The following is a 25,900-nucleotide window of genomic DNA, read 5'->3' as shown; positions in this document are numbered from 1 at the left end:
AAACAATATAGGGTCTGGGATTAAAAATCCCATTTCAGTCTTTGCAGATGACACCAAGCTGTGCAGTGGAATAACGTCCTTACAGGATGTCTCCTACTTACAAGCTGACCTCAATGCACTGTGTAATTGGGCAACTATGTGGCAAATGAGGTTTAATGTTGATAAATGTCAGGTTCTGCACTTGGGGGCTAAGAATATGCATGCATCATACATAATAGGGGAGTACAACTCAGGGAATTAATGGTGGAGAAGGATCTGGGGGTTCTGGTAGATCACAAGCTTAATAATGGCATGCAATGCCAAGCTGAGGTTTCTAAAGAGAGCAAAATCCTCTCTTGTATTAAAAGAGGTATAGACTCCAGAGAGAGAGATATCATATTACCCCGGTACAAATCATTAGTAAGACCTCATCTGGAATATGCAGTTCAGTTTTGGGCACCAATTCACAAAAAGAACATTGGGGAACTGGAGAAAGTACAGAGAAGGGCAACCAAACTGATAAGAGGCATGGAGGAGATCAGCTATGAGGAAAGATTAGAGGAACTGGATTTTTTCTCTATTGAGAAGAGGAGATTAAGGGGAGATATGATCAACATGTATAAATATATCAGTGGTTCATATAGTGAACTCGGTATAGAGCTATTCACCCTGAGGTCATCACAGAGGACAAGGGGGCATTCTTTACATCTGGAGGAAAAGAAATTTAATCTCCAAACACGGAAAGGTTTCTTCACAGTGAGAGCTGTGAAAATGTGAAATAGACTCCCTCAAAAGCTGGTTATGGCCAGTTCAGTGGATTGCTTTAAAAAAAGGCCTGGATTCTTTCTTGGATATACAGAATATAACTGAATACTAACATTTATAGGTAAAGTTGATCCAGGGAATATCCGATTGCCTCCCGGAGGATAAGGAAGGAATTTTTTCCCCTGTAGGAGCAAATTGGATCATGCCTTGCTGGGTTTTTTTCCCTCGGGATCAACTGTGGGTATAGGATTATACCTTTTTTTTTTTTTTATGGTTGAACGTTTTTATGATGGACATTTGTCTTTTTTCAGCTAGACTAACCATGTAACTATGTAATGTGTTTTGGGGTGTAATTATAATTATGCTTATGCTGTGTGGGAGAAATACCTTATTAAAATGACAACTTTGTGGAAAAAATAAATTTCTTAATTTTCCAAAAAACTGTAAAGAAATTACAACTTCAAAAAACTTGCCATGCCTCTTACTGAATAACTTGGGCTGAATACTTTCCAAAAAGTGTTCATTTGGGGGGTATTTGTACTGTCATGCATTTAATGGCATGAGATAGACCACAAGTACATTAGGCTTGACTGAGAGAGAGAGAGTGTATATATACCTATATATTATAGTTTTTAGACTCTATAACTTTCACACAGAATCAACAATATACCCTGATTAGGGTTATATTTACTATAGAAATGTAGCAGAGTACATTTGGCCTAAATTTATGAAGAAAGATTATTTATTTGCAAAAATGTATACCATAAACGGAGAAAATTATTTGGGGTATATCGCAAAAAAATAAAACCACCAAGTGTTGATTAATTACTGCCGAAAAAAAGCTTGATTTGTCTTAAAAAATTATAAAAATTTAATTTGGGTACAGTGTTGCATGAATGAGTAATTGTCATTCAAAGTGTGAGAGCGCTGAAAGCTGAAAATTGCCATGGGATAGAAAGGGGTGAAAGTGTCCAGTATTGAAGTAGTTGATAAACATTTAGAAAGGAAAATAGAAAGCTGCTGACTTGGCTTTGTGCCAAGATGAAAAAGATCCTCTCACCTGGTAGACTAAATGCCCGAAGTCAGTACTATCACTTAAAAAATACAAAGTTATAATTTTTTAGTTGGCCTATACTTGAAAGCAATGAGGATTTACTTGGGAGTAGCAGTTTGGTCAGTTATAGAGTAACCATCACACATAACTTAGTAGTTACACATTAGCCATTTATGATGTCTGGATGCAAGACTTACTCTGTATTTATGGCCAGTTGTAAACCCAAGCAGTGTTTTTCCTAAAAGTGGTTATGGTCCTCTGGCGACAGAAAGCATATTGTACAAATTGAGATTGCGGCAAAGTATAAATGACACTTTCACCTCCAAACCCTAATGTGGAATATGCTGGTATGGGAGGCCTTTCAGACAATTGTGTGTCTGCGTACATACCAGGGTAAATGCTACAAGCAAGGAAGGTGCTCAGGGAAGTACTTACAGACACCAATGCTGATACTGTAGATTAAAGAAACCTAGAGTGAGAAAATATGGAGGCTGCCATTACAACCACTCCTGAAAATGATAGCTGCCTGGCCGCCATGGTGTTCCATTGGCTTAATTAGTCTTAAAGTATAACTAAACGCAAAACTTTTTTTGTAGTTTTGGAGTGAAGAGGGATTAGAAAATTTGTGATCATCAACCCTGTGATAGATATAAAACAATTGTTATCTTTCAGACTCCTAGTGCAAAAAACATTTTTCTTCCAAAAACAATTGTTTTTTCAAAACAAATTGTCCAAAATGCAAATTGATAAAAAAAGAAACGTATTATGATAAATTATTATTATATTTTTAAAAATCAAATATTAGTTCCACTTTTTTAATACTTTAAAACAAGTTTATTAACTTTATTTTCTTAATGATTTTCACAGAATTTTAGTTGAGTTTACCATGAAGAATAGAGAATAAGGGATGTAAGAGTAGAGTATTATTATACAGGATTTATATAGCGCCAATAGTTTGCTCAGCGCTTTACAATATGATGGGAGACAATACATCAACAATACAGTTCAATAGAAGAGGGTTAGGAGGGCCCTGATCCTTGGAGCTTACAATCTAAGATTAGTTAGTATGAGGCATGTAATATATTGTTTAACCACAAGATGGAGATGGTAAGCCCAAGCAGGAAGTAGGTGGAGTGAGGCTACATCTAATGAATGGAGGATATTTTTTTACATATGGGGACCACCTGTCCCTTATGACGTTAATGATAGACGAAACGCGTCGGGTGGGGCTGAAGTCTGTGATGTTATTTCCACCTACATCTCTTCCAGTTGGTGAAGCACACGCCAGAGCTGAATAGGAAGTAGGGCAAATGTGAGCATTCCTTAGGTGGTAACATCCATGTTTAATGCTGGCACACTTTTTTTTAACATGAGTGTGAACTTTGGATTCTTTTTAACAAAAATTTTATAAAGAATACTGTATGATGGTTTTCTTCTCTATTTTACTTTTCGGAATGAAGAATGCAAAGTTGGTGGAGAAAAGTGGGTTTGGAAAAAAACTCTATTAGTGTGGAGTAAAGAAAAAAAAACAGATGGCTGCCTAAAAGTAATACATTGAAAAGGCTGTTTTGGACTTACTTATTAATTTAAAGGGGTCACAGAAATCTGGTGAATGCATCCTTGGTGGGGATATTCAGGACCACAAGTGGAAGAAGAGGAGGAGGTGTTTTGTAAATCTACAGTTCACTAAGTGGGAGCCTAAGAGTCTTCTAATTTCACAACTAATAAGTGTTTATTTTTTTTTGGATGCTATGCTTTGAAAAGACACTTGTTTTTGGAAAAGTTTTTGCACTAAGAGTTTGATTTTTAACAGTTTTTTTTATATGTATCACAGGGGTATTGATCACAAATGAATGGCAAGTAGAGTTTTACATTTTCTGTATATATGTGTATTGGATTTGATCACCATCAATTTGTTTAATATATGATAGCACAGCACCCACTTAGGCTAGGTTCACACTTGCCACAGTCTGTGGGCTGGTTGCGGATGCAGGTATCTCAGTTGTTCCCGCACCTGAAACCACCTGCAGGTAAATCGTGCTGCTCTTATTAGACGTGCGGAGCTGCCATTCAGTCTAAGTGAAACCCACACGAATCTCGGCCCGCAGAGAGTTTGCAGGACCTGCAGGGAAATCGCATGGTAAAAAGACCATGCGGTTTCCCTGCAGCAGCGTTTTTAAAAAGGTGCTTGCACCTTTTTCCTGTGAGAAACACAGACACAGCAGCCCATTCAAATTAATGGTTTGTTGTGCCCAAGCAAACGTGGCAATAGTGTAAACCTAGGCTAAAACGTCATTCATACATAATGGTGACCCCCCTAAAGGTAATTTATCAGTTTGGTGCATAGCAGCTTCAGTTTGAGTCAAATGAGTACTCTCCTTATTATATACTGTACCAATACCATTATTGTCTAGAAATTAGAACAGAACATGCCAGGTTTTTATTGCTGTCTGTGTCCCTGTTAGGGAGATTCACTTTCTCTATTTTTCCTGTTGCTTTATAATGAGGGAAAGTGGAAGAAAATCCCAAATTTCTGGTTGTCACCAGGACAGGGGAAATCATTGAGAATATTAATTCTGGTGACATCCATTCCCAATTCCTGCACCTTTAGACCTCAGATCACCCCAATTCCTGTACCTTCAGACCCCAGATCACACCAATTCCTGTACCTTCAGAGTATTCCCACTTCCGGTACCTTCAGACCTCAGATCACCCCAATTCCTGTACCTTCAGACCTCGGATCAGCTCCAATTCCTGTACCTTCAAACCTCGGATCATTCCCAATTCCTGTACCTTCAGACCTCGGATCATTCCCAATTCCTGTATCTTCAGACCTCGGATCATTCCCAATTCCTGTAGCTTCAGACCTCGGATCATTCCCAATTCCTGTAGCTTCAGACCTCGGATCAGCTCCAATTTCTGTACCTTCAGACCTCAGATCATTCCCAGTTCCTGTACCTTCAGACCTCAGACCATTCCCAATTCCTGTACCTTCAGACCTCAGATCATTCCCAATTCCTGTACCTTCAGAACTCAGATCATTCCCACGTCCTGTACCTTTGGACCTTAGATCAGCTCCAATTCCTGTACCTTCAGACCTCAGATCATAACCAATTCTTGTACATTCAGACCTCAGATTAGCTCCAATTCCTGTGCCTTCAGACCTCAGACTATCCCAATTCCTGTACCTTCAGACCTCAGATCAGCCCCATCTCCTACACCTTCGGGCCTCAGATCAGCCATTTTTCCGCCCACCTATTTCTAAAGGTAGGTGGGCAATCTTCTGATGTGACTCTCGACCTCAACCCAGGGAAGCACATGCCAGGAGTTGAAAACACATTGATCACAATATGGGCTTGCCGACCCATAGGGCCAGTGCTAGACTATTTTGCATGCTAGACAAGACCAGCTAGTCGTGCCCCCCCCAAAAAAAATTGGAAAAAACATGAAACTGGTAAAGTTCGTTTAATTTGCAAAACTAAATGCCATAAGATGCCACCAGCACCAATATTAAAGCCAAGATCAGTGTCAGTGCATCTGTGGCTGGCAGGGTGACAGTTGCACTAAGTGGAGGATAATGAATCCACACTCTAACAGATCCCAGGCTGGAATTCCCCAGGCAATGGGGGGAGATAAAACGCTGTGACAGCAGGCAGCCCAACACACACAGAGAGAAAACACCTGAACTGAGCGATCCCACACAGTGAGATCTGATACAACAGCCGGGTCACACTCATACAGACATGAGACATCAGAGTGAAACGTTACCTTCCTTTGCAGGTGCAGCTCCACCTTAGCTGATGAATGGAAAGAGAAGGGCTGCAACTCCACAGTGATCAGCAGCCACCAGCCAGCTTGCAAGGGACTGAGTCTAAGAGAAACACTGGAAGGAGCGACAGCTCAGTTGCTACACTGGCCCCAGACACCAGTCACCTTCCTCTGTCCTTTCTTCTTCCCCTCTGCCACCACTCCTCTCAGGTGAAGGATCAGTCATGACATGGCGGCATCCTCACAGAGTGCCGGCCTGTGCTGCTTCCAGGTGCCCCTAGATGGCAGTGCGCCCTAGACGGCTGCCTAGTTTGCCTAGTGGAAGCACTGGCCCTGCCGATCCACCATCCTAGAGTATGAGAGTGCATTGAGCACTCCTGTCCCAGGTGGAGTGATACCAAGTGCACTTTGTAGCAGGCTAGGGAGTGATGCCAGCAGAAGCTAGGAAAGGAAAAAAGGGTCAGTGTATTATGTAAACAACACATACACTGTGCTTTTGCAATGGGCATATTAGCACCAGGGGCGGACTGACCATTTGGAAACTCTGGCACTGCCCGAGGGCCCGGGGTCAGTAGGGGGCCCCATGAGATGCCCCTGGTACCTTTTTCTTAGGCTTTTTTGAGTTTGGGCAAGGACACAGGGGCCCCATGATCCCCTATTGCCCGGGGGCCCCATGAGTTGTCAGTCCGCCCCTGATTAGCATCTATAAAACCGTTAACCCCCATTGATCCATGAGTGCAGTGCAGTGCACCTGCAGCTTTCACGCAAGTTAGCTGCACTGAGCCATGGACTTCTATTATATCCTACAGCCTGTCGATCACCCTGGTACCAATTTTTAGAGCCAATGATCGGCTCTCTTGTAGAAGCATCGGAGTGGCTAATAGCTGCTCGATTGAATATACCAGCAGCGGGAGGGCACATCCCACCCTCCCACCGCTCTCTTGGGATCTTCCATCCCTCCGGGAGTCCCGAGCGACCAGCTGGCTGGCCGGACAGCTGAACAAAGTCAGATTCAGCTTTCATTGGCTCTCCTTTAGTGTACACCAGAAGAGATGACCTGACTGATTTACATGGGAACTTTTTGCCATTTTTAAAAATCTTGGGGTTTTGAATGCTTTCAAGTGCAGAGAAGGGATTGGAGGTCTCATAGATCCTATATCCCTCCATAACAATACCGGTCACGTAGGGGTGGACTGACAACTCTTGGGGTCCCCGGGCAATAGGGGATCATGGGGCCCCTGAGTCCTTGCCCAAACTCAAAAAAGCCTATGAAAAAGGTACCAGGGGCATCTTATGGGGCCCCCTACTGACCCCGGTGTCAGGGCAGGAGCTGAGGAACGGACAGGCAGGCCTAACAATGTAACGCACTGGCTGACGACAACCACCACCCACAGACCAAAGTCCCTCAGGGCGCGGAATCTAAGTCCCAGGCTGCCCTTCACCAGGGCCCCTGATGGTGGGGATGGACTTGATGCAGCCAGGAACCAGGTCGCGGCCCCCGAGACACCTCAGCTGCGGTAATGGCCGCCGCCAATGGCGTGTAGCTGGTGGAAGAGACAAAAGAGTAGTCAGACAAGCTGGGGTCAACAACAACAGGACAGAACAGTACAGGACAGCAGACGAGGATCACAGGTCACGAGCCGGGTTCAGCAACAGAGGGTCAGATCAAAGGAGAATGCAAAGAATAGTCAAGACAAGCCGAATCAGAATACCAGGAGAGTCACGAGAGTCAGAACAGAGTAATAGCGACACCAAGACACAAGACACAAGTGCAAAGAGCATGTGCGGGCCACAGGCTTATATGTCATCAGCCACACCCCTCTGGGGGATGGACCACAGAAACCTGAAGGCATAAAAGGACTCTTATCATGCACAGCAGAATCCAAGATGGACGCCAGCACATGAAGTAACATAACCTCAGGGAAAAGGTAGGACCTTGACACCCGGGCCCTCGGGCAGTGCCCAAGTTTCCAAATGGTCAGTCCATCCTTGCTGTCACGTGTCTATTGCTGTCACAGGGGCAGGGGTGGACTGACCATTTGGAAACTCAGGCACTGCCTGAGGGCCCGGGGTCAGTAGGGGGCCCCATGAGATGCCCCTGGTACCTTTTTCATAGGCTTTTTTGAGTTTGGGCAAGGACACAGGAGCCCCATGATCCCCTATTGCCCGGAGGCCCCATGAGTTGACAGTCGGCCCCTGCACAGGGGACATTCCTTGTGACAGCAATAAAAGTGATTGCAAAGAAAAAATTTTAAGTGACTGTAAAAAAAAAAAAAAAAAAAAGAAAAAACAAATGATAGTTCTCTTGCCCCCCTCCCATGCTCACATGCAAAGGTGCCGCACATGTGAGGTAACACCATGATCGTTAGATCATTAAAAAATATATAATGTTTATGGGTTCTAAGAAATGTTGTAGCAAAAAATACTAATGTTAAAATGTAAACAGAAAAAGTGCTAGGAATGGCTTGGGGCTGACATAGCTGGATTACATGATGTTTTTATATAATCGTTTAGAGTTCATTATTATTATAGTCTGAAGATCTTACACAGGTCCTAGAGGGTCTTATCTGCAGCTTGTGTCCCACAACATAGTGCCTAGCAGCCTTGGTTAGTAGCTAGTTGCCATAACATTTTCCCAATGTACTGGTATAAATAGCAGTATCCTTCTTATCTGACTACTTCAGATAACCAGAGACTCCTTCTGACATTCTTCCCAATATTTAACCCCATACTTTCTTTCTATAGGAAAGCTTAAAAAAAAAAAAAATCTCTATATAGATGCTTTTTCAATTATTGGTAAAAACAATTTACATAGACATATAGTACCAAATTTGACTTTAACATGGGACATGTAATATTTATTTCAGGTACTTATATAGTGCCGTCAATTTACACAGCGCTTTACATATATATTGTACATTCGCATCAGTCCCTAGCCCTCAAGGGGCATACAATCTGAGGTTCCTACCTTACATTCTTACATACTAGGGCCAATTTAGACAGGAGCCAATTAATCTACCAGCATGTCTTTGGAGTGTAGGAGGAAACCGGAGTACCCGGGGAAGAAACCCACACAGGCACAGGAAGAACATGAAAACTCCAGGCAGGTGGTGCCGTGGTTGGGATTCGAACCGACGACCCTAGTACTGCCAGGCGGAAGTGCTAATCATTTAGCCACTGTGCTGCCCATACTACTCAATGCTAGTAGTAACATCAAGCTCTAGGATATTAATTATTATTATTATACAGTATATATATAGCGCCAACAGTTTGCTCAGCGCTGTACATTATAATGGGAGACAGTACACGAGACAGCACAGTAACAATACAATACACGAGGGGTTCGAGGGCCCTGCTCCTTGGAGATTATTAATCATCCCAATGCCGCCATAATCTTCCAGTGCAGCAGGAGTTACTAGAGCACTCATCAAGAATGCCCACTATGCTCGTCCAGCTCCATCCATTCATAGAAATTGGACTATATACTTTTAAAGAAACATAATGAATGGGGGATGAACTGATGATTGAAAAGTCCACCTCTTCCATTCATAGATCAGGTTTCATTCATGTAAGTGGAAGCTGAGGTCTCTCTGCAGAAGTCCAACACCCCCCCTGCTGAGTTGAACTGGAGTTTCCCAATCATCGGCTTTGCGGATTGCAGAGCTAAAGGACTCACTAGGGAGACTTCCCTGACCCCTGCAGAGAGCAGAGGCGTCCCTAGGGTTGGTGTCACCCGGTGCGGTAACACTTAGTGACACCTCCTCTGATTTTCCCACAGAATAAATCAGATCTGCGGATTGAGCAAAATGGATCGGACTCCGATCCATTATGCTCAATCCACAGATCCGATCCATCCTGCGGGGATCGTCGACTGCCTTTACAACTTACCTTTTCTTGGAGTGGGTCCGCTGTCACCCCACATAGGTTGCATGCCGACAATCTCGGCAGGATCGGGTGGAGCGGGTCTGGTGTCACCTCGTGCGGTCGGTGTCACCCCATGCGGACCACACCTGTCTCGGGATGCCATTGTCAGAGAGACCCATGCTTCCACACAAAGATCAACAGTCCTTCTCTACAACATACTCAGGTTGTGACTGCTTTCTAAAGGACACATATAAAGAACACCCAAAAATTATACGGGACTTTTTCTAGTACAGTGTAGGACAGACATCTCTAAAAAATTACAAAATTTTAATAAATCATACATAACAATTATTTTTCTTTAAAAACAATATGGTGGCTAAACATCCTTAGTACAGCATCATTCTAAACATTATCCCTGTTATTATGTCCCCCAAGAGTTCAACGCGTTTCACATTCTCAGCTTCTTCAGGACCTTGAGTCTTGGGGACAGAGGATAATAAAGTCTGACTAGAGAAAAAAAAATCAAAATATAAATATCTTGACACATATATAGCAATGTATTGAAATCATGCAAATTACCTTCTACAGGTAGAGACAGCACCACCACTAAGTGTAGAAGGTTAAATTCAGGCGGATTTAATGGTAAAATTTGCACTCACATAGGTAGGTAACAGGTAGGCATGTCAAGTGATGGAGGTTCAGTGGGAGCATCAGGTTCTTTGACCGTGCTCTGGGCGTTTTCCTGCCGCTCTGGTGGTGTCCAGGGCTCCAAGATCGCCATCTTGGAAACCTGGTCCATATGGTGACATCCCTGCGCCCCTCTGCTACTCCCTGAGCGCTGGACACCACCGGCGTGGCAGGAAAACACCCAGGTCAAAAGGACCTGATGCTCCCACTGAACCTCCATCACTTGACATGTCTACCTGTTACCTACCTATGGGAGTGCAATTTTACCATTAAATCTGCCTGAATTTAACCTTCTACACTTAGAGTGGCGCTGCTGTCTCTCTTCTCTGCCTAATTTAGGGTATTTACAAGCTCTTACAGCCAGCTGCCTCCTCTGACAAGTCCATACTACTACAAGCCCCCCCACTACAGATGGACTTGGACACCACCTCCTCATGGACCTTCTACTAACCCCCATTGCTGATGGTCCATCCCCAACCGCACACAGGGTAGATGTGTCTTAGCGCTCCCTCCCCCCACTCACCTCTGATATTACCTTCTCCAAACTCACATGTCGCTTAGGTGCAGGGCAATAGCAAGCAGAGGGGCTCAGAAAATCAACAATGAGTGCGCATCAATCAGTTATTATTGCGCGCAGAATTCAGAATAGTGTAAATTTATCCTACCCAAGAAATACAAAAGGAACAGATAAATATAGATGTAATAGGAAAAGGACTGAAGCATATCCCATATTATCCTCATAGCCTAATACCTCTTGCCCTCCAGAGGATTTACCCCTCTTCCTGACCAGGCCAGTTTTTGCAATACGGTGCTGCGTTACTTTAACTGACAATTGCTCGGTCATGCAACGATGCACCCAAATGAAAACTATGTCCTTTTTTTCCCACAAATTGAACTTTCTTTCAGTGGTATTTGATCGCCTCTGGATTTTTGGTTTTTTTTTGTGCTATAAACAAAAAAAGACCAACAATTTTGAGAAAAAAAAAATATTTTTGACTTTTTGCTATTAAACATATCCAGTAAAAAAAAAAAAAAAATTTAGTCATAAATTTAGGCCAAAATGTATTTTGCTACATGTCTGCTAAAAAAATCTAAACACATGTAAATTAATTGGTTTATGTGAAAATTATAGCCTTTACAAATGGTGGTATAGATACTGGAATTTTTTTTTCTTACTAGTAATGGTGGCAATCAGCGACTTATAGCGGGACTCTGGAACTGCGGTAGGCATTCTGAATCACTGGGGGGGAATACAGTGATCAGTGCTAATAAAAAGCACTGACACTGTACTAATGGCACTGGGCAGGAAGAGGTTAACATCTGGAGCGATTAAAGGGTTAACTGTGTGCTGTTTTTGTATGTTGGCTGTGTGTGTGTTTCATTGTAAGCACACTGCGTTGTATGGCTGTGCTATGCAGAGCCATACAAAGCAGTGTGCAGGAGCTGACAGGGGAGAGATCTGTATTGTTTATATACAAGTTTCTCCCCTGTCAGAGATACTCGGTGATCACCGGGTGCCGGCGAGTAATCACTGGCCAGAACCCATTGATTCACAGCCGAGGCCGCGAATGGCAGCGCAGGCAGAGAGTGCGTGCGCCCCCTACCTGGAACTGCAAAATCACGTATATACAGTCATGGCCGAAATTGTTGGCACCCTTGATATTTCTCCAGGAAATCATGTATTTCTCACGAAACGTATTGCATTAACACATGTTTTGCTATACACATGTTTATTCCCTTTGTGTGTATTGGGACAAAACAAAAAAAGGGAGGAAAGAAAGCAAATTCGACATAATGTCACACAAACCTCCAAAAATGGGCTGGACAAAAGTATTGGCACCCTTTCACAACTGCGGATAAATAAGAATGTTACAAGCATGTGATGCTCCTGTAAACTCACCTGGGGCAAGTAACAGGTGTGGGCAATATAGAAATCACACCTGAAAGCAGATAAAAAGGAGAGACGTTCACTTAACCTTTGCATTGTGTGTCTGTCTGTGCCACACTAAGCATGGACAACAGAAAGAGGAGACGAGAACTGTCTGAGGACCTGAGAACCAAAATTGTGGCAAAATATCAACAATCTCAAGGTTACAAGTCCATCTCCAGAGAACTAGATTTGCCTTTGTCCACAGTGCGCAACATTATCAAGAAGTTTGCAACCCATGGCACTGTAGCTAATCTCCCTGGTCGTGGACGGATGAGGAAAATTGATGAAAGATTGCAACGCAGAATAGTCCGGATGGTGGATAAGCAGCCCCAAACATGTTCCAAAGACATTCAAGCTGTCCTGCAGGCTCAGGGAGCATCAGTGTCAGCGCGAACTATCCGTCGACATTTAAATGAAATGAAACGCTATGGCAGGAGACCCAGGAGGACCCCACTGCTGACACAGAGACATAAAAAAGCAAGACTACAGTTTGCCAAAATGTACTTGAGTAAGCCAAAAGCCTTCTGGGAAAACGTCTTGTGGACAGATGAGACCAAGATAGAGCTTTTCGGTAAAGCACATCATTCTACTGTTTACCGAAAACGGAATGAGGCCTACAAAGAACAAAACACAGTACCTACGGTAAAATATGGTGGAGGTTCAATGATGTTTTGGGGTTGTTTTGCTGCCTCTGGCACTGGGTGCCTTGACTGTGTGCAAGGCATCATGAAATCTGAGGATTACCAAAGGATTTTGGGTCGCACTGTAGGGCCCAGTGTCAGAAAGCTGGGTTTGCGTCCAAGATCCTGGGTCTTCCAGCAGGACAATGACCCCAAACATACGTCAAAAAGCACTCAGAAATGGATGGCAAAGAAGCGCTGGAGAGTTCTGAAGTGGCCAGCAATGAGCCCAGATCTAAATCCCATTGAACACCTGTGGAGAGATCTTAAAATTGCTGTTGGGAAAAGGTGTCCTTCCAATAAGAGAGACCTGGAGCTGTTTGCAAAGGAAGAGTGGTCCAAAATTCCGGGTGAGAGGTGTCAGAAGCTTATTGATGGTTATAGGAAGCGACTGATTTCAGTTATGTTTTCCAAAGGGTGTGCAACCAAATATTAAGTTAAGGGTGCCAATACTTTTGTCCAGCCCATTTTTGGGGTTTTGTGTGACATTATGTCATATTTGCTTTTCTGCCTCTGTTTTATATTTGTTCCAATACATACAAAGGGAATAAACATGTGTATAGCAAAACATGTGTTAATGCAATACCTTTTTTGTGTGAAATACTTGATTTTCAGGAAAAATATCAAGGGTGCCAACAATTTCGGCCATGACTGTATATGTGATTTTGCGCACCCATGCCGTCCTGTTGCAGTATTTCTGCTATAGGGCACCACAGAACCGGTTAAAAAGGACATATCAAATCCTACTGCATATCTCCAAAAACTCACTTGGTCCAAACCAGGCAACTCATACACAGTCAGTCCATTAAGAAATACATCACATACATTTCTATAGGAAACAAACTGTTGGAAGGGGGGTAGGGGACACTTTTGGAGAGGGGACAGAGGACATTGTTGGAGGGGGAACAGGGGACGCTGTTGGAGGGGGGGCAGAGGACATTGCTGGAGGGGGCACAGAGGACACTTTTGGAGAGGGGGCAGATGATATTGTTGGAGGGGGAACAGGGGACACTGTTGCAGAGGGGGCAGAGGACATTTTGGAGAGGGGGCAGAGGACATTGCTGGAGGGGGAACAAAGGACATTGTTGGAGGGGGAACAGAGGACACTTTTGGAGAGGTGGCAGAGGACATTGTTGGAGGGGGAACAGAGGACACTTTTGGAGAGGGGGAAGAGGACATTGTTGGAGGGGGAACAGAGGACACTGTTGGAGAGGGGGCAGAAGACATTGCTGGAGGGGGAACAGAGGACATTGTTGGAGGGGGAACAGAGCACACTGTTGGAGAAGTGGCAGATGACATTGTTGGAGGAGGAACAGAGGACACTTTTGGAGAGGGGGAACAGGGGACACTGTTGGAGGGGGAACAGGGGACACTGTTGGAGGGGGGACAGGGGACATTGTTGGAGGGGGAACAGGGGACACTGTTGGAGAGGGGGCAGAAGACATTGTTGGAGGGGGAACAGAGGACACTGTTGGAGAGGGGGCAGAAGACATTGCTGGAGGGGGAACAGAGGACATTGCTGGAGGGGAACAGAGCACACTGTTGGAGAGGTGGCAGATGACATTGTTGGAGGAGGAACAGAGGACACTTTTGGAGAGGGGGCAGAGGACATTGTTGGAGGGGGAACAGGGGACACTGTTGGAGGGGGGACAGGGGACATTGTTGGAGGGGGAACAGGGGACACTGTTGGAGAGGGGGCAGAGGACATTGTTGGAGGGGGAACAGGGGACACTGTTGGAGAGGGAGTAGAGGACATTGTTGGAGGGGAACAGGGGAAACTGTTGAAGAGGGAGTAGATGACATTATTGGAGGGGGAACAGGGGACACTGTTGGAGGGGGAACAGGGGACACTATTACATAGATAGTCTGGCTGAAAAAAAAAATCCATCTAGTTCAACCATGGAAAAAATAAAAAAAATGTTATAATCCTGTACCCATAGTTGATCAACAGAAAGGCAAAAAAAACCAGCAAAGCATGATCCAATATGCACACTTAACAGCTTGCAGACCACGCCACACAGATATACTACTACAGGGCGGCTGCTCTGGGCTGGACCATGTATCTGAAACATGATCGGTCTCTTCCCGGTAGGGGGCGCACCCTCCCGCTGCCCCGCCTGTGCTGTGATTTGTTAAAGCACAAGCCAATCAGAGGGTCCCGGCCAATGAATGCCAGGACAGTGGTCTGTGATTGTAAACAACACAGAGCTCTGTCCTGACACCGGAATAAAAACCGGCACATCCCTTAGTAAAAACTGCATATGGTAAGCCCTTAAGACATTGTTAGGCACACAGTTAACCCTTGGTTTGCCCCTTGATTAATCCCTTCCCAACCAGTGTCATTAGTACAGTGTCAGTGCTTTTTATTAGCACTGCTCACTGTATTAGTGTCACTGGAGATGTCAGTGGCAGTTTATTCCCATCCAGTGTCAGAATGCCCGCCGCACTATCACAGTCTCACTATAAGTCGCTGATCGTCACCAATACTAGTATACTAATATAAAAAAAAAAAAAAATAATTCCAGTACCATAGTTTGTAGGCACTATAACTTTCATGCAAACCAATCATTATATACACTTACTGGTATGTATTTTTTTTTATCATAGAGAGGTAGCAGATTACATAGTTAGTCTGTCTGAAAAAAGACGAAAGTCCATTCAGTTCAACCATAAAAAAAAAAAAAGTTATAATCCTATACCCATTTTGGACAAAATGTATTAAGAAGTTTGAATTTTTATTGGATATCTTATAGCAGAAAATATTGTGGTTTTTCAAAATTATGGGTCTTTTTATATTTATATCGCAAAAAATAAAAAAACCCAGTGGTGATCAAATACCACCCAAAAAAAGTTATATTTGTGTGAAAAAAATAAAATAAATTTTGTTTGCATACAGCATTGCATGACTGTGCAATTGCTAGTTAAAGTAGCGCAGTGCCAAAATGCAAAAATGGCCTGGTCATGAATGGGGTGAAATGGTCAAAGGTGGTTAACAAATATTACAAAACTCTCAATCATATATTTAAAGAATATGTAAACCCAACATTTCATATTCCTGATATGTGCCTACTGTACCATGTTCTTGTATGAAAGTCTCCTGTTCTCTTTATATTATATTGTTCCCTTTGTGTGAAATCCCAGGTGTTCCTGTCAGTCCTTCTGCGTTTAAAACTGACCACACTAAGCAGGAGAGCACACCGTGGTCAGTTCTCTAGCTGTGCTCAGAACGCAGTCTGCTCTCTTCCAATGATAAAACTTGTCCTGACACCCCACCCCGCTCACAGCTATTCACTGGGAAGATCAGTGTGTTGCTATTTCTCATCCCGCAGCTCTTATGCAGCTGAGAACAGAGGAAATGTGATCACTTAAAAAAAAAAAAAAAAAAGGTATTTATAATTTTAATTTTACCTATACACACGTTTTGCCTTTTATTTCTGTTTTAAACTGAATGGGTTGTTTCACAAGGTGAGGGTTTACAAACAGTATTCTTTTAATTAACAGATATTGCAAAACTCTTAATAATATGTCTCATAGGCCAAGTTGGACCAAATAAGAGACATTTATTGTTCGGGTTTATACAAAATAATAAATTTAATCATAAAAAAGAACGAATAAAAAATAAAGTACAGGTTGCAGGTATCTACGCGCAGCAATATAAAAATCACTTTCTCGTACAATAAATTTTGACTGAACTTTGACAGGAGTATGCAAAAAGGTTTGTTAATAAACAGAGGTAACAATTTAGCATTATGCAATAAAACATTTTGTATAAGTCTATGGGGGTTATTTACTAAAGCTGGAGAGTGCAAAATCTGGTGCAGCTCTGCATAGAAACCAATCAGCTGCCAGGTTTTACTGTCAAATCTTAATAGAACAAGCTGAAGATAGAAGCTGATTGGCTACCATGCAGAGCTGCACAAGATTTTGCACCCTCCAGTTTTTGAAAATCAACCTCATAGACGTATGCGAAATACTTTATTGCAGAATGCTAAAATTGTTACCTCTGTTTATTAAACTTTGTTGCATACTCCTGTCAAAGTTCAGTCGAAATTTATTGTACGTGAAAGTAACTTTTACATTGCTGCGCATAGATGCCTGCAACCTGTACTTTATTTTTTATTATTACATTATTATTTTGTATAAACCCAATCAATAAATGTATCTTATTTGGTCCACTTTGGTGATTGAGGCGATCTCAGCTTTGTAGGACACTCACCTAAAAACTGAATTTGTCAGTAATGCACAGATATAGCCAGTAGATGGAGCTGTGCCTCTTGCCTGGTCTAATGTTCAACCTCCTCGATGTGGCAGCTATACCCATCCATAGAAGTCTGACTGATGGTGTCCCCATTTCAACATTGGCAAAAATTATAGAGAACTTCTGGATTCCACTGGAAAATGGAGACGATCATTTCATCAAATGTACACTTCGTTGTAATAAAAATACTGATCTATGTAGGATCTTGCTGGGAAAGACCCAGTGCAGTCCCTGGCCCTTTAGCAAAATAGTGCCCTATCAGAATGCATGGCGTTGCACCACCATGCCTTTTGGAGCTCACAAAAAGCATGTGTTAGCAGATGCATGGAGGTGCCATTAGGAATGAATGGCATCGCTGCCTGTCTGCTAAAGAGCAGTGCGATTCTGTGGGTTTCAGGAAAGCATGCAATTCTGCTTCACTCCCCCCGCCCCTTACCTTTCTCATTGGTAGACCACAAATCACAACCCCAGCCCACCATTGGTGTTCTGTGCAGATCTACTGTGTGCTGGATCCTACGCTGTCATCTTCATCTGTGATGTCATCAGATGCCTCCTCCGGGTTCCTGCAGCTGGCCTCTTGATGACATATATTCACCATGGAAAAAGGAATAGATTGCTGTGCCTCTCAATCAAGTAAATCAATCCAACGCACATGGGAGAAAAATATATTTGAAATAGATTTTAAAAATATTAAAATATTCTTCCGAAATATATTGCCATATATTTGAAATACTACAATTCTGGCCATATTCAAAATATACACACACACACATATATACACACACACACACACACACCATGTTGCAATGCGTTTTTATTACAAAATATATGAAAAATATTTTTAAAAATACATTTCAAATGGACTGTATGTCTTTAATAATACAAATCTAATTTTTGGAATGCATTTACAAATATATGTAAAAATGTTAAAATGACTTTTTTATATGTTAAAAATAATCTGAAGAATATCTTTTTTAAAAATATATTCTTCTGATTTGTTTTAACATTTAAAAAAGTCATTTTAATATATATTTGTAAATGCATTCCAAAAATGTAGATTTGTATTTTTAAAAATATTTTTCATGTATTTTGTAATAAAAACACATTTTAACATGCAATATTTATTTATTTCAGGTACTTATAGCGCTGTCAATTTACGCAGCACTTTACACATATATATATTGAACATTCACATCAGTCCCTAACCCTCAAGAGGCATACAATCTAAGGTCCCTAACTCACATTCATACATACACATACTAGAGCCAATTTAGACAGGATCCAATTAACCTACCAGCATGTCTTTGGCATGTGGGAGGAAACCGGAGCACCTGGAGGAAACCCACGCAAGCACAGGGAGAACATGCAAACACCATGCAGGAGGCGCCATGGTCGGGAATCTAACCCATGACCCATTTACTGCAAGGCAGACGTGCGAACCACTAAGCCACTGTGCCGCCCATATATATATTTATTGAAATATATTGAATATGGCCAAAATTGTAGTATTTCAAATATATTATTCTTCCATATGGGAATACACAATAGTAAGAATAATAAATGTGCTATTCAAAATTCTAGAAGTGAATATATGCATCAAATATTAACAATGAATGTCCATATATAAATTGTGAATATCTTCTCTCATTTGCATATAATATATTGCTGCGTTCCACTTCTTGTGTTACTTTGCATCGCTACACTCCACCTGTAGGGATACTCCACACCAAACATACGTAGTGATGTCCTCCACCATTCACCACTGTGCTCACCTTCCAAGACTGGACCCGTGTTGTTACAGGTCTCAGCCGCTTTTTCACGCTACTTTTTCATGCTACATATAATATATCACCATGTTCCACTTCTTCTTCCACATCACTACACTCCACACCAAACATACATAGTGATGTCCTCTACCATTCACCACTCTGCTCACCTTCCAAGACTGGACCCGAGTTGTTACAGGTCTCAGCCACTTTTTCCCTGGTTTAGGACTCCTTCCAATACCTCTTCCATTGATGCGGACTCAGATATTTACGCAAGAGATGTTTAACCCCTCGCCTACCAAGCACTTATACCCCCTTCCTACCCAAGCCAATTTTCAGCTTTCAGTGTTATCGCACTATGAATGACAATTGTGCGGTTATGCAACACTATACCCATATGAAATTTTTACAATTTTTTTTCACACAAATAGAGCTTTCTTTTGGTGGTATTTAATCACCACTGGGAGTTTTATTTTTTGCACTATAATTAAAAAAAAAAAGAGCAAAAAAATTGGAAAAAAAAAAAGTTATTTTTTTGTTTCTATTATAAAATTTTTCAAACAGGTAATTTTTCTCCCTCACTGATGTGCGTTGATGAGGCTGTACTGACAGGTGGCACTGATATGCAGCAATGATGGGCACTGATATGGGGCACTGCTGTCGGCACTGATGGGGGGCACTGATCATCAGTGCCGATCTGTTCTCTGACAACGTGAGGAAAGTGCAGCCGATAACCGGCAACTGCATTTACCGGTGATCTGCTGTGTCATTGGTCACAGCTGATCACGCAATAAAAGGCTGCCGTGATTGGCCTTTTACCACATCACGTGATCAGCTGTGTCCGTAGGACGTGGAAATCACCGCGTGCGTGCCACTGGGCGCACGTGGGAAGGCCAGTTCTTGGAGGGTGTCATAAGACGTCCTCTGAGAACGCGACAACTGCACTGTAGCCATCATTCGGCTATAGTGTGGTTGCCAAGTGGTTAAGCGGAGGACTCATATGTACCCATACGTGATGATCTGGCCCTTTAATACACGATCCCTTCTTCTTTTGTATTATACTCGCATGAAGCAAAAAAAAGGGTATTCATAGTGCAATATGTACACATAAAATATATAGTTTATTATAAAAACGCACTTAAAAGTGAAGTAAAACACAGGCTCTTATATAAGACAACTGGGCTGCGGCTCCCGTGTCACCTCCGGTTCCAATAACACTCCCGGCACCACCTAGACGCGCGTCGTCACATCACATAACTTCAGTAGCGTGAAAAAGCAGCTGAGACCTGTAACAACACGGGTCCAGTCTTGGAGGTGAGCGCAGTGGTGAATGGTGGAGGGCATCACTACGTATGTTTGGTGTGGAGTATCCCTACAGGTGGAGTGTAGCGATGCAAAGTAACACAAGAAGTGGAACACAGCGATGTATTATATGCAAATGAGAGAAGATATTCACGATTTCTATATGGACATTCATTGGTAATATTTGATGCATATATTCACTTCTAGTATTAGAATAGCACATTTCTTATTCCTAGGATTGCATATTGGATTGATTTATTTGATTGGGAGGCGCAGCAATATATTACTTTTTCTTTTATGTATATTGCTTGTGGGAACTCCCTTTAGGCACATATTTTTAGGTTTAATATATCATTATTTGGTTCATATTTTTCATTTGATACAGGCGTGGGATATTTTCACCCCTATTCTTTGTTAGCACATATATTCACCATGGCGCATCATGAGGGTGCAGTATGCAGGTACTAGTAAGAAACAGCAAGATCGCTGATGGCATGTCCTGGCAAATGTGCAGTACAGTACCCATGGCCTGGTCATCCCGGGTGGGCCAACAGATGTGACCGGGGCATCCGGGGCGGGCCAACAGATGTGACCGTGGAGTCCAGGGCGGGCCAACAGATGTGACCGTGGAGTCTAGGGCGGGCCAACAGATGTGACCGTGGAGTCTAGGGCGGGCCAACAGATGTGACCGTGGAGTCTAGGGCGGGCCAACAGATGTGACCGTGGAGTCTAGGGCGGGCCAACAGATGTGACCGTGGAGTCTAGGGCGGGCCAACAGATGTGACCGTGGAGTCTAGGGCGGGCCAACAGATGTGACCGTGGAGTCCAGGGCGGGCCAACAGATGTGACCGGGGCGGGCCAACTGATGTGACCGTGGAGTCCAGGGCAGGCCAACAGTTGTGACCGGGGCGGGCCAACAGTTGTGACCGGGGCGGGCCAACAGTTGTGACCGGGGCGGGCCAACAGTTGTGACCGGGGCGGGCCAACAGTTGTGACCGGGGCGGGCCAACAGATGTGACCGTGGAGTCCGGGGCGGGCCAACAGATGTGACCGTGGAGTCCGGGGCGGGCCAACAGATGTGACCGTGGAGTCCGGGGCGGGCCAACAGATGTGACCGTGGAGTCCGGGGCGGGCCAACAGATGTGACCGTGGAGTCCGGGGCGGGCCAACAGATGTGACCGTGGAGTCCGGGGCGGGCCAACAGATGTGACCGTGGAGGGCCAACAGATGTGACCGTGGAGGGCCAACAGATGTGACCGTGGAGGGCCAACAGATGTGACCGTGGAGGGCCAACAGATGTGACCGTGGAGGGCCAACAGATGTGACCGGGGCGGGCCAACAGATGTGACCGGGGCGGGCCAACAGATGTGACTGGGGCGGGCCAACAGATGTGACCGGGGCGGGCCAACAGATGTGACCGGGGCGGGCCAACAGATGTGACCGGGGCGGGCCAACAGATGTGACCGGGGCGGGCCAACAGATGTGACCGGGGCGGGCCAACAGATGTGACCGGGGCGGGCCAACAGATGTGACCGGGGCGGGCCAACAGATGTGACCGGGGCGGGCCAACAGATGTGACCGTGGAGTCCGGGGCGGGCCAACAGATGTGACCGTGGAGTCCGGGGCGTCCCAACAGATGTGCCCGGGGCGTCCCAACAGATGTGACCGGGGTGTCCCAGGCAGACAATAGAAGCATCTTTCTGTGGGGAGCAAATTCCCCATAGAAGTAAAAAAATATATAAAGATTTTTTTCTACTGTGAAAGAGGAGGGTAGGGTAGACGTGCAGTTTGTTTCTTTCCAAATTGAAATTCGGCTGATTTTCCAGTTACTCAGAAATTCAGATGTATCCGAATTCCAATAGTAATGAACACCTTCCTGCCTGGCCTATAGCAGATAGATGGCTGCGCAGGACGCTCCTCCTTATGAGTTAACGTCATAAAACGTCCTCCCATAAGGCGCCGCGCAGCGCTGCAATCTGTCACTGACTGATCACTACACTGGGCAGCTGACCAATCACAGAAGATCACAAGACAATTGTATACAATGGATGGCTTCCTTTCATGCCATCCATTGTATACAATTGTGGTTTTAGCAGCGATTGGTCACAGTGGTCACATAGTAAAGACAGGGCCAATCACAGCCCATCTGTACCATGCGATCAGCTTAGACCAAATCACAGCTAATCACAACAATAGATATTGAATTAATCAGTTGCATTCAGGAAAAATGGTTACTAATATCAAAGAAATACAGTGGTATAAGCAATCAATGTTTAAAAAAAACAAAAAAAAACCTGATCACTTGCCCAGAGTAGTACAGTGTTACTATGGCAACACTGTATTGCTCTGGTCACAGTGTGTTGTAAAGAAAAAGAAAAAAAAAACCCCACAATAAAAAAATGAGATATATATATATATTATAATTTATTTTATTTATTTTTTTGTTTATTTTTTTTTAACATACGGTCACCAGTCAGTATCCCTGATCACCACCACACCAATCATATGCTAATGTTGTACTGGACTATGTGACATTATATAATAATAAATAAAAAAAAGTTAATTTCAAAAGTTTTGTTTTTGTTTATTTAGCAAAAAATAAAAAAAAAAAAACACAGCGGTAATTAAATACCGGCAAAAGAAATTATTTGTGTGAAAAAAAAAAAACGAACTTTCTTAGGGGTACAGTGTTACATGACCACGAAAATTGAGCTGGGCAGGAAGGGGGTGAAAGTGCCCGGTAGGCAGGTGGTTAAACAAATCCAAAATAATGAAATGAAATTTGGCCTAAATTCAAACTGATTTGAATTTGAACACAAAATTTTAACAAATTAGAAAACAAAATTAGAATTTGAAAAAAGGGAATAGAATAAAATAGAATAGAAAATAAAGGAATAGAAAATAAAAGAACAGAATAGAAAAATAGAATAGAATGAAATAGAAAAAATATAACTGTCCCTCAAAATTCAAATAGAATGAATTGAAATAGAATCGAATACATTAAAATAGAATATAAAATAATAGAACAGAATAGAGAAGAATAGAGTAGAACAAAATAGAATATAAAATAAAGAAATAAAATAGAAAGGAAAAGAATCAATTATAACAGAATAGAAAAGATTAGAATAGAAAATCAAAAGAATAGACTAGAAAAGAATAGAACAGAATAAAATAGAAAGAATATAACTGTCTTCCAAAATCTGAATCTTGAATAGAATGCATTTGAATTAAAACAGAATACAATAGAATAGAAAAAAAAATAACAAAAAAGTAGATTAAAACCAAATAGAGTACTTTACAAAAAACAATAGAAATTGTGAGTTACGCCATGGTGACGTGAGTGATCGACAAAAGGCACTGTTAAAATTTTGCTGAAAAAAATTGAAATTTCGAATACAGTCATGCAACTCTGCATATAGACCATATACCCTCAAACACACATGGATTTTGGATTGTAACAGTAGAATTATTTTCGAATCCATTAGAATTTGGTCCAATCCAAACAAAATGAATTCCTAAAAGGAATTAAATGAGTTTAACAAAACTGAATGAAATGAAACTAGTCAAGGAAGAATCGAAACGAAACATTTTTTGGTCTGCACATACCTAGTGTAGGGTGGGATGGAGGGAGTGGCCTGGGAGGGGGACGGTCTCATTTATGAAGCCTCCAAAGCTAGGACAGCAGTTTCCAGGGACACTCCAAGTCCTGGGATTGTCCCATACATTAATTCAGATCAGACCCCACCCCCCCACACAAACAGTAGGACAGACTCCATGCGGATCCCCTATGTACACACAGTGGAACAGACTCCCTATGTACACACAGTGGCGTAGGACAGACTCCATGCGGATCCCTCTGTATACAGCAGAGTATGACAGACTCCATGTGGATCCTCTATGTACACACAGTGGGACAGAGTCCATGCAGATCACCTATGTACACACAGCAGGAGAGACTCCATGCAGACCCCCCTGTACACACAGCAGAGTGGGACAGACTCCATGCAGACTCCCTATGTACACACAGTAGGACAGACTCCATGTGAATCCCCTATGTACACACAGTGGAACAGACTCCCTATGTACACACAGTGGCGTAGGACAGACTCCATGCGGATCCCTCTGTATACAGCAGAGTATGACAGACTCCATGTGGATCCTCTATGTACACACAGTGGGACAGAGTCCATGCAGATCACCTATGTACACACAGCAGGAGAGACTCCATGCAGACCCCCCTGTACACACAGCAGAGTGGGACAGACTCCATGCAGACTCCCCATGTACACACAGTAGGACAGACACCATGCAGATCCCCCCCTAAACACAGTGAAATAGGACAGACTCCATGCAGACCCCCTGAACACAGCAGAGTAGGACAAACTCCACGCAGACCCCCTGGACACACAGTAGGACAGACTCCATGTGGACCCCTTATACACAGCGGACAGACTCCATGCGGACCCCCCTGTACACAGCGGAGTAGGACAGACTCCATGTGGAGCCCGTGGACACACAGTAGGACAGACTCCATGCGGACCCCCCTGTACACAGCGGAGTAGGACAGACTCCACGCTGACCCCCCTGTACACAGCGGAGTAGGACAGACTTCACGAGGACCCCCTATGTACACACAGCTGAGTAGGACAGACTCCATGCGAACCCCCTGGACACACAGCGGAGTAGGACAGACTCCATGCGGACCCCCTATGTACACCCAACGGAGTAGGACAGACTCCATGCGGACCCCCTATGTACACACAGCGGAGTAGGACAGACTCCATGCGGACCCCCTATGTACACACAGCGGAGTAGGACAGACTCCATGCGGACCCCCTATGTACACACAGCGGAGTAGGACAGACTCCATGCGGACCCCCTATGTACACACAACAGAGTAGGACAGACTCCATGCGGACCCCCTGGACACAGCGGAGTAGGACAGACTCCATGCAGACCCCCTGGACACACAGCGGAGTAGGACAGACTCCATGCGGACCCCCTATGTACACACAGCGGAGTAGGACAGACTCCATGCGGACCCCCTATGTACACCCAACGGAGTAGGACAGACTCCATGCGGACCCCCTATGTACACACAGCGGAGTAGGACAGACTCCATGCGGACCCCCTATGTACACACAGCGGAGTAGGACAGACTCCATGCGGACCCCCTATGTACACACAACAGAGTAGGACAGACTCCATGCGGACCCCCTGGACACAGCGGAGTAGGACAGACTCCATGCAGACCCCCTGGACACACAGCGGAGTAGGACAGACTCCATGCGGACCCCCTATGTACACACAGCGGAGTAGGACAGACTCCATGCGGACCCCCCTATACACAGCGGAGTAGTACAGACTCCATGCAGACCGCTCTGTACACAGTGGAGGACAGACTCTATGCAGACCCCCCTTTACACAGCGCAGTAGGACAGACTTCACGAGGACCCCCTATGTACACACAGCTGAGTAGGACAGACTCCTTGCGGACCCCCTATGTACACACAGCTGAGTAGGACAGACTCCATGCAAACCCCCTGGACACACAGCGGAGTAGGACAGACTCCATGCGGACCCCTATGTACACACAGCGGAGTAGGACAGACTCCATGCGGACCCCCTATGTACACACAGCGAAGTAGGACAGACTCCATGAGAACCCCCTGGACACACAGCGGAGTAGGACAGACTCCATGCAGACCCCCTATGTACACACAACGAAGACAGACTCCATGCGGACCCCCTGGACACAGCGGAGTAGGACAGACTCCATGCGGACCCCCTGGACACACAGCGGAGGACAGACCCCATGCGGACCCCCCTATACACAGCCAAGTAGGA

At 44.0% G+C, this 25,900-nt stretch overlaps 1 long non-coding RNA gene across 1 annotated transcript; it reads right to left on the bottom strand.

Annotated features, from left to right (window-relative positions):
* Nucleotides 1-8,396: 8,396 nt before the first annotated feature.
* On the bottom strand, nt 8,397-17,618 carry LOC149463804 (uncharacterized). Its single transcript, XR_016312373.1, has 2 exons — nt 16,944-17,618; nt 8,397-9,937 (listed from the first exon to the last, which is right to left on the bottom strand). It is a non-coding gene; the product is annotated as an uncharacterized LOC149463804 (long non-coding RNA).
* Nucleotides 17,619-25,900: the final 8,282 nt, after the last annotated feature.

Source organism: Staurois parvus, unplaced genomic scaffold (assembly GCF_062004578.1).
Source record: "Staurois parvus isolate SC_StPar_1 unplaced genomic scaffold, SC_StPar_1.0 ptg000151l, whole genome shotgun sequence".
NCBI lineage: Eukaryota > Metazoa > Chordata > Amphibia > Anura > Ranidae > Staurois > Staurois parvus.
This window is presented reverse-complemented; position numbering and strand designations above follow the sequence as displayed.